General features: G+C 30.3%; 1 long non-coding RNA gene across 1 annotated transcript; it reads left to right on the plus strand.

Annotated features, from left to right (window-relative positions):
• Positions 1-497: 497 nt before the first annotated feature.
• On the plus strand, positions 498-2,707 carry LOC145962930 (uncharacterized). The gene is made up of 5 exons (XR_014436034.1): positions 498-660; positions 992-1,063; positions 1,177-1,248; positions 1,500-1,543; positions 2,647-2,707. It is a non-coding gene; the product is annotated as an uncharacterized LOC145962930 (long non-coding RNA).
• The last annotated feature ends 7,568 nt before the right edge of the window (positions 2,708-10,275 follow it).

The following is a 10,275-nucleotide window of genomic DNA, read 5'->3' on the forward strand; positions in this document are numbered from 1 at the left end:
GCGTGTGTTAACCCTGTCGAGGAGTCGAGTGGATTCCCCTAGGCACGATTTTCGCTCGGTAAAAGGGGTTGCCTCCCCATTTTCTAAATTGCTGAATGTAAGCATTTAAAAAATGTGGGTATCCTCTTCTTTTGCCGTCTACTAGCCTGGTGTAGCATATAGCAACCGCGGGAGGCATAATATGTCCGAGCGGAGCACCTGAAATCGTGCTTAGCGGGTCCAGGTTCGATACGAGATAGGATAATTGCGCGAAAAAGAGTTGGTGAACTTCATTTTCCTCTATTTCCGTCAATCGTTTCGTCTTCTTTCCGGTTTGGGCTTAGTCCTTGCTCATTGTATCGTTGCAATCCCGACCGGTTGGCTCGAAGTTGATTCTCATAAGTGAAATGGGATTTTTGCTCGTACCGAAACCGGGAGAGCCGTCTAATCTATAGGTATACATATTAAGTATATACATCGCGCGATCAAATAGAAAATTTTTTATCGTATATACCGAAATAGTGCGGATACCGTTAAGTATCGCGCGTAAAATAGCGGAAATAGCGATATAAAAATATCGCTCGTGAGTGCGGGAGTGCCGTTGAAAGTATCGCGCGTCAACAACATGAGAGGAGAAGGAGGCCTGGGAGAGGCATCAGGCACCTGTGAAGCAACTCTACGGTAAATAAATTATCGCTTATATATAATTATTTATTAATTGCGTACGCGCGATTTAAATTAAGTAATTAATTGCGTAATTTGATTTTTTATTTATATGACAAACAAGAGAAAAAGAGAGAAATTTTTACATAAAAACTGTAATTTAAAAGTTTCTACGTTCGAATAGCTTTTGATAGAATTATTAAATTATTACTTATTAGTAGAATTTTTTTCAAAATTTATAAAATTGTTTATCTGCTTATTATTTATGTGCGTCGGATATAAAATTAAATGCATATAATAATAATTTTTTGACCGTGACTACAATTTGAATCTTCTTTGTATGTTACAGACCAACAAAAACTATTGTGAGAGGAGGAGGAGGCCTGGGAGAGGCATCTTGCATCGGCGAAGCAACTTGATGGTGAATATTTATTATTTGTATATCAATTGTTATAAATCGTACGCAAAATTAAATGCATATAATAATAATTTTTTGACCGTGACTACAATTTGAATCTTCTTTGTATGTTACAGACCAACAAAAACTATTGTGAGAGGAGGAGGAGGCCTGGGAGAGGCATCTTGCATCGGCGAAGCAACCTGATGGTGAATATAATTCTCGTTCTTATAATTTAAAGGAATTAAAGAGAAAATTAGAGAGAAAGATTTTTATAAAAATCATATATAAAAATTTCTATTTAAAAAGTAATTTTAAAATTTATAAAATCTTTTCACGTGTTTATATCTGCTTATTATTTTACACACCGGATATGAAATTCCGCACAATAATAATTTTTTGAAATATTGATTGTATTTTGAGTTTTGTTATAAATGAATTTTATATTTGTATGTTACAGACAACGTAGCTTCGACAACTCCGCTGTGGCACATCAATGCTCCGGTAAGTGATAAAAACTTTTATTTAATTTTAAAGTAACGGATTCATACAGATTGTAGATAAATCCGTTGCCTTAAAATGGATGAGCTAGAATAGATTAAATTAAATAACTTTTAATAAATTCGTTCGAAATATATTGCATCCATTGCGAAAATATATTGCAGTATTTCAATTATAAAGAAGAAAGATAGAGAAAAGATTATTTTTGTAGATTTTACCTAATTTATTAAAAATAAAGAACACTAAAAACTGTATCAATTACATCTAATGCTAATTTATTCGCTTATAACGCGCATTTATCTTATTCACTTATCTTACTCTAATTTCTTATTAGCTCATCCATTACAACATTTGTTGTAGATATTGTTTTTAAACTTAATGTAAAGCCAAATGATTAATTAATGAAATAATTTGTAATGTGATAAATGTAATATGATAAATGTTATACACATATTAATTTTACATTTTATTTTAAATTATGCATTACTATAAAAAATTTATTAATTATATATATTATTATAATATCAATCAATTTTTATTGGTAATCTGCACAGAGACTTTTATATTATAAGAATTTCATATATTATACCAGGCTGCTAACAGCTGAAGCCAGGATAATCATTTACATTTGGGCAGGACATACATATACAGATTAGATTAATATACATATTATATCGTACTTCAATTTTTGCCGGCATTTATTAAAATAAATATAAACTTCTATGAGATAGTGATTAAAATGAACATAAGTAGTTACAAAATATTAAAATATAGTATTTAAATAAATATAAGCAATAACCAGCAATTATTAAAATAAATATACAAGCGATACTCATATAAATTACAATTGCATCTTTCGAAAGCGATAGTTATGTTATGTTAAATTTTGTGATACCCGGTATAAATTCTGTCCAGTTATAAATGGTTGCTTTTGTTTTACATTTTATCATATGAGATATGGCCGTGTTAGCAGTCTAATATAATATAGAGAAATTTGTAATTTGGCTTTATTTCAGTTTAAAAAATTAAATTAAATTTATTTTTAAAAATGCTTTAAAAATGAAAATATTTAAATTATTAATTTAAATTATTAAAATTATTTTCAGGAATACTACAAGAAATTGCAAAATGTATAAATGTTTAAGAAGATTGTAAATTACGTAAATTCATTCTTATGTAAATTACACGAAAAATTATCGAAAGTATACGTATAATGATTATATAATAGTAATTCATTAAATTAACATATTTATTTCTATAGTATATATTTTTTAAATATTCATAAAAGAGTAACAATTTATATTTTCATATCAGAGTCATTAATAAATTTGGAAAATTTTTATATAAAATGTAAAAATTCGATGCTAAATTAATGATTAAATATAAGCGTTATAAAATTCGACAGACGCCTTTGTTATAAAATCGCGAGTCAATTATTAAATTGAATGATACGCTTTCCGTTAGATTTATCTATTTATGAATTCCATATCGCGCGGAGCTGAATATTCTTAAAATAAATTATTAAATTATGATTGCGAAAATACCGTGTTCTTTCCGTGTTTTTTCCGCGTATTTTCCGCATTCCTTTCGCGTTCTTTCCGGGTTCTTTTCGCGTTCTTTCTGGGTTCTTTTCGCGTTCTTTTCGCATCCTTATAAAAGATTACCGTTTTAACAAAAGAATTTTATCGCTGTCCCTCTCGTCAGATAATATTCCTAAATATTGCTAATTAAATATAAAGAATTATCGAATAAGAGTGTGAAGATTCGATGTGATAAGTCAACGATTAGATATTAGCTCCACAAAATTTAACGATCACCTTCGCTATTATAGAATCGCGAGTTAATTATTACGAATTTAATAATTTGCTTTTCAGTTATATTTGTATTTACGAAATCCGTATCGGAAAATATTCATAAATAAATTAATAAGTTACGGTTGCGAAAAACACCGTGTTTTTCCCACGTTCTTTTTCGCGTTCTTCTTAGACGAGATTGTCGTTTTAATAAAAGAATTACATTGCGTCATCGACTTTTCATCGTCGGTGCCGTCGACATGTCGCGGACGGCGACATTACCGTGTTTCCCCGTTGTAGTATTCTCGCGTCGTCGCGTTTTCGCGCTTCCGCGTTGGACTTTTCGTATAAAAATCCCAATTTCCTTATATTGTCGCGAGTCTCTACTTCCGATGCCAACTAACTGGGATGTTTCGAGTTTGCACACGTTGCTATGCAACGTACACTCTTGCTTCATGCTTCGTCAAGTGATTCGGCCCGAATTAGTTAGAACTCGATCGATTGCTCGGAATGGTCGTCAATGGGTCCCTTCTCTTTGCTCGTCTACAGCCACACGCACTGCGTGTGTTAACCCTGTCGAGGAGTCGAGTGGATTCCCCTAGGCACGATTTTCGCTCGGTAAAAGGGGTTGCCTCCCCATTTTCTAAATTGCTGAATGTAAGCATTTAAAAAATGTGGGTATCCTCTTCTTTTGCCGTCTACTAGCCTGGTGTAGCATATAGCAACCGCGGGAGGCATAATATGTCCGGGCGGAGCACCTGAAATCGTGCTTAGCGGGTCCAGGTTCGATACGAGATAGGATAATTGCGCGAAAAAGAGTTGGTGAACTTCATTTTCCTCTATTTCCGTCAATCGTTTCGTCTTCTTTCCGGTTTGGGATTAGTCCTTGCTCGTTGTATCGTTGCAATCCCGACCAGTTGGCTCGAAGTTGATTCTCATAAGTGAAATGGGATTTTTGCTCGTACCGAAACCGGGAGAGCCGTCTAATGTATAGGTATACATATTAAGTATATACATCGCGCGATCAAATAGAAAATTTTTAATATAAGTTCTTATACAAAATTATCGTTTTAACAAAAGATTTTTATCACTGTCCCTCTCGTTAGATAATATTCCTAAATATTGCTAATTAAATATAAAGAGTTATCGAATAAGAGTGTGAAGATTCGATGTGATGAGTCAACGATTAAATATTAGCTTCACAAAATTTAATGATCACCTTCGATATTATAGAATCGCGAGTTAAATATTATGAATTTAATAATTTGTTTCTTCAGTTATATTTATACTTACGAATTTCGTATCGGAAAATATTCATAAATAAATTAATAAATTACGGTTGCGAAATCACCGTGTTTTTCCCGCGTTCTTTTCGCATTCTTAGACGAGATTGTCGTTTTAATAAAAGAGTTATCGTTGTTTCTTCCGTTAAATAAACGTTAATAAAAATTGCGTGGCTCGTACCGCCGAAAAGTCGAAACGATTTTCATCATGGAGAATTATTTCTCACCGGTTCTTGTGAGATCCATTCGCGACGTCTAGTTCGGTGGCCTGTTAAAAATTGGGAATTTTTATTGTAAGATTGGAACTAATCCCAGGTTTTCCTGGCAATTTCCGAAAGCAATGATTTCGGTAGTAATTCAACGACTATACGCTTCTTTAACGTCGAATTAATTTAAATAATATATATTTAGATGAGAGAAATGTATCTTTTCTTTTCTTCGTTAAAAAATGTTCTTCATTATTAGGATTGGTATCATTATTGTCTATATAACGCCAGAAAGATTTAATAGTAGATTAAATATGGACATAGCGTTGTGTATAAATTTTAATTTTTTAAATAATTTCATAATTTAATTAATTTTTATTAATTTTTATGATAAAAATGATTACGAACGAATATATTTTATTAATTATTAATTAATTTGAAAAAATTATTTAAAATATATGCACAAATTAACGTATCCAAAATATTTTTATAATTTTTGTTAATATAATATATTATATATATATATATACGCGAAATTATACATGAATGTTACATAAAATGTGCGAATACTTAAAAATTTAGAGACGAATCGAATGGGTACCCCTATATCAGCAAGATATTGATTAAAAGAAAAAAATTATTAATTTAAACGTTACAAGAATAAGAATCTAGATAATTAATCTAGAATTAATTATATATTTAAAATTATTTCATTTATTTTATTTTGAACACTATTCGAATTGAAATTTTTTAAATCTTGCTGTTATCGGGTTCGATTCGTCTCGCGCGCGACGGTACCCCAAATTATGTGTTCGCACATTCAACATAAACTCCAATAATGCATATATTTTATTATTTATAAATATAATTGTTCGTAATCACATTTCAATAACGAAGGTTATATCCATTTAATTTTCAATAAAGAAATATATTTCTTAGTAATGGAAGAACATGTTTTTTGACGTGAATATCAATTTCGCGAATTGAAAATAATGACGAGGGATAATTGTCTTTGATTTAATACTGAAATCATTGCTATCGGGAATAGTCCGGAAGATCCAGGATTCGTTCCCTCCTACAGTGAAATTCCCGACGTTCAATGGATCACTTAACTTTTCTTCGCAGATTGATCTTGCGAAATCTGATGTAGAAACAAGATGTTAATCGTTCTCCATTTTTAAGATCGCTCCTCTTTTTATCGGATATTACTAGTAAGTCACTCGCGTATCTGCAATTGAATATTTTGAATATTATCGATTTATTTATTCGTCGCGGTTTATCGCGAATTTTAAATCGCGATTTATCTTATAAAAATTTGCAAGTAAATCGGTCGGTGAATTGTATATTCACAAACATTAAAGACCTCAAATAATTGTTGAAATATTTTTGATTTTTTATACTTACGTGATAATAATTATATCGCGCTCGTGTCTATTGAGAGCTTCGATCATTATATTTATTCGTCGCGTTTTCTCGGGAATTTTAAATCGCGATTTATCTTATAATTTAATCGTTGACTTATACCTCGAAACTTTGTCTATCTTTCCGCGTCTTTGAATATTGTTTTTTATAGTCTTCGCTAGTAGTGCAAATATTTTTTTTACTATTTAAGAAGATGACCGATAATTTTATTAATGATTAATCGCGATTATTTAAATCATTATATAAATCTTATTAAACTCTACTAATACATCGATAGTTAGAGATATAGTTAGATAGTTAAATTATTAGAGAGGGATTTTGATAAAATTATTCGTTCCGTTATTCTCTATTAAACGTGGCAAACAACGCGATTTTTTAATTATATGTTAATTATATTCAAAATTGTAAAGTCTTAAGATTCATTTTATTTCATTTAACTAATCATGCGCGAGATGTATGTATTTTCAATATGTATTTTTCAATCGCGATATTTCTATAAAATAGCGTATTAATCGCAAATAAATTCGCAAATATTACAGACCTTAAATATCTGTCGAAATATCTTTGCACTTGTGCGTGATAGTAATTATATCGCGCGTGTCTATTAGGTGCTCCGATTATATTATTAAAATTGTACATATCGCAATCAAATATTCCGAATATTGTCGATTTATTTATTTGTCGCGTCTTCTCGCGAATTGTAAATCGCGATTTATCTTATAACTTAATATTATCTTATAATTTAATCGTTGACTTATACGTCGAAACTTTGTCTACCTTTCCACGTCTTTGAATATTGTCTTTTATAGTCTGCGCTAATAGTGCAAATATTTTTTTTACTATTTAAGAAGATGATCGATAATTTGATTAATGATTAAAATCGCGATTAAATCATTATATAAATCTTATTAAACTCTACTAATACATCGATAGTTAGAGATATAGTTAGATAGTTAAATTATTAGAGAGAGACTTTGATAAAATTATTTGTTCCGTTATTCTCTATTAAACCCGTTATTCTCTATTAATTATATCACGCGTGTCTATTAGGGGCTCCGATTATATTATAAAAATTATACATATCGCAATCAAATATTCCGAATATTGTCGATTTATTTATTTGTCGCGTCTTCTCGCGAATTGTAAATCGCGATTTATCTTATAACTTAATATTATCTTATAATTTAATCGTTGACTTATACGTCGAAACTTTGTCTACCTTTCCACGTCTTTGAATATTGTCTTTTATAGTCTGCGCTAATAGTGCAAATATTTTTTTTACTATTTAAGAAGATGATCGATAATTTGATTAATGATTAAAATCGCGATTAAATCATTATATAAATCTTATTAAACTCTACTAATACATCGATAGTTAGAGATATAGTTAGATAGTTAAATTATTAGAGAGAGACTTTGATAAAATTATTTGTTCCGTTATTCTCTATTAAACCCGTTATTCTCTATTAATTATATCACGCGTGTCTATTAGGGGCTCCGATTATATTATAAAAATTATACATATCGCAATCAAATATTCCGAATATTGTCGATTTATTTATTTGTCGCGTCTTCTCGCGAATTGTAAATCACGATTTATCTTCTAAAAATTTGTAATAAATTCTATATTCGCAAATATTATAAATCTCAAATGTCTCGAAATATCTTCGCATTTGTTTGATAATAATTATGTCGCAAGCTGTCTATTAGCGGTTTCGATTATCATATTACAAAAATTATGCATATCGTAATCAACTATTAATTTATTCGTTATTTATTTATTCGTTATCGCTCTCTCGCGAATTTTAAATCGTTATTTATTTTGTACTTTAATCATTGATTTACATCGAAGCTTGATCTATCTTTTCGCGTTTTGAATATTAATAATCTACATAAAATGCGCCAGTAATGCAAATACTTTCTTCTACAATCGAAAAAACTATCAATAATTTTATTAATGACCCTTTTGATCACGATTATTTATGTTTAAGCGTTATTTATATAAAACTAATTTCTATTCTTAAATTCTATTATTGTATGTCGATTATTAATAATAAATATCGCGTAATTTATCATTGCTAATCAGTCTTGTTTGGACTATGTAGAAATTTTTAATAAATTTTATATTATACGTATATTTTGGATACTTTTGTAATTCTTTGTAATAATTTAAAATTATTCTTCAAAAATTAAATTGAATTTCTTTCTAAAAATGTTTTAAAAATTAAATTAAATTATCAAAATTATTTTCAAGAAGATTAAACAAATTGAATAATTATAAATGTTCAAGATATATTTTAGCATGTTATATTTGATTTTAAAAATTAAAAGTATATCATATAAATGTGTAAATTAACACATTACGGTCCGGGCTGTTTGCGCGAAAACTTTTGCGTGTAGCCGGCATATTTTAAGGTAAACCCTATTTATATGTCCCCGGCATTTTACGAGCAGTCAAGAAAAAACATATTTTTATGTCTCCGGACGGTAATGTGTTAATATATAGCTATAATATTAAGTCCAAATGTTAATGCTATCAATATCAAATTATTTATGTTATTAAACATTTGAATAAATCGAGTACATTTATTTGATATTGATAACATCATAAATTATATTTTGTAAATCGTACTTTGTAATTAAAAAATTGTGTTTTGCAAATTGTAAATAGTTATAATTGTATATTAATTATAATCTAATATTGATATTTTTAATTATTGACATAGTTGTGTATAAAATACAATTATAACTATAATTATATTACATGAAATTGTATTTACGATTGTAAATTACGTGAATACATTCTTATGTAAATTACACGAAAAATTATCGAAAGTATACGTATAATGATTATACGTATATATTATATGTATATATATGATTATACGTAAGTATACGTATAGTATTAATTCGTTAAATTAACATATTTGTTTCTATAGAATATATTTTTGAAATATTCGTAAAAGAATAACTGTTTATATTTTCATATCAAAGAGTCATTAATAAATTCGGAAAATTTTTATATAAAATGTAGAATCGCGAGTCAATTATTATAAATTTAATGATATGCTTTCCGTTAGATTTATCTATTTATGAATTCCATATCGCGCGGAACTGAATATTCTTAAAATAAATTATTAAATTATGATTGCGAAAATACCGTGTTCTTTCCGCGTTCTCTTCGCGTCACCTTCGCTATTATAGGATCGCGAGTTAATTATTATGAATTTAATAATTTGCTTTTCAGTTATATTTGTATTTACGAATTTCAAATCGGAAAATATTCATAAATAAATTAATAAATTACGGTTGCGAAAAACACCGTGTTTTTCCCACGTTCTTTTTCGTGTTCTTCTTAGACCAGATTGTCGTTTTAATAAAAGAATTGCATTGCGTCATCGACTTTCCATCGTCGGTGCCGTCGATATGTCGCGGACGGCGGCATTACCGCGTTTCCCCGTTGTAGTATTCTCGCGTCGTCGCGTTTTCGCGCTTCCGCGTTGGACTTTTCGTATAAAAATCCCAATTTCCTTATATTGTCACGAGTCTCTACTTCCGATGCCAACTAACTGGGATGTTTCGAGTTTGCACACGTTGCTATGCAACGTACACTCTTGCTTCGTGCTTCGTCGAGTGATTCGGCCCGAATTAGTTAGAACTCGATCGATTGCTCGGAATGGTCGTCAATGGGTCCCTTCTCTTTGCTCGTCTACAGCCACACGCACTGCGTGTGTTAACCCTGTCGAGGAGTCGAGTGGATTCCCCTAGGCACGATTTTCGCTCGGTAAAAGGGGTTGCCTCCCCATTTTCTAAATTGCTGAATGTAAGCATTTAAAAAATGTGGGTATCCTCTTCTTTTGCCGTCTACTAGCCTGGTGTAGCATATAGCAACCGCGGGAGGCATAATATGTCCGGGCGGAGCACCTGAAATCGTGCTTAGCGGGTCCAGGTTCGATACGAGATAGGATAATTGCGCGAAAAAGAGTTGGTGAACTTCATTTTCCTCTACTTCCGTCAATCGTTTCGTCTTC

The sequence above is a fragment of the Camponotus vicinus genome, unplaced genomic scaffold (assembly GCF_025532165.1).
Source record: "Camponotus vicinus isolate PSW18456_S1 unplaced genomic scaffold, iyCamVici1.0 SCAF_12, whole genome shotgun sequence".
Taxonomy (NCBI): domain Eukaryota; kingdom Metazoa; phylum Arthropoda; class Insecta; order Hymenoptera; family Formicidae; genus Camponotus; species Camponotus vicinus.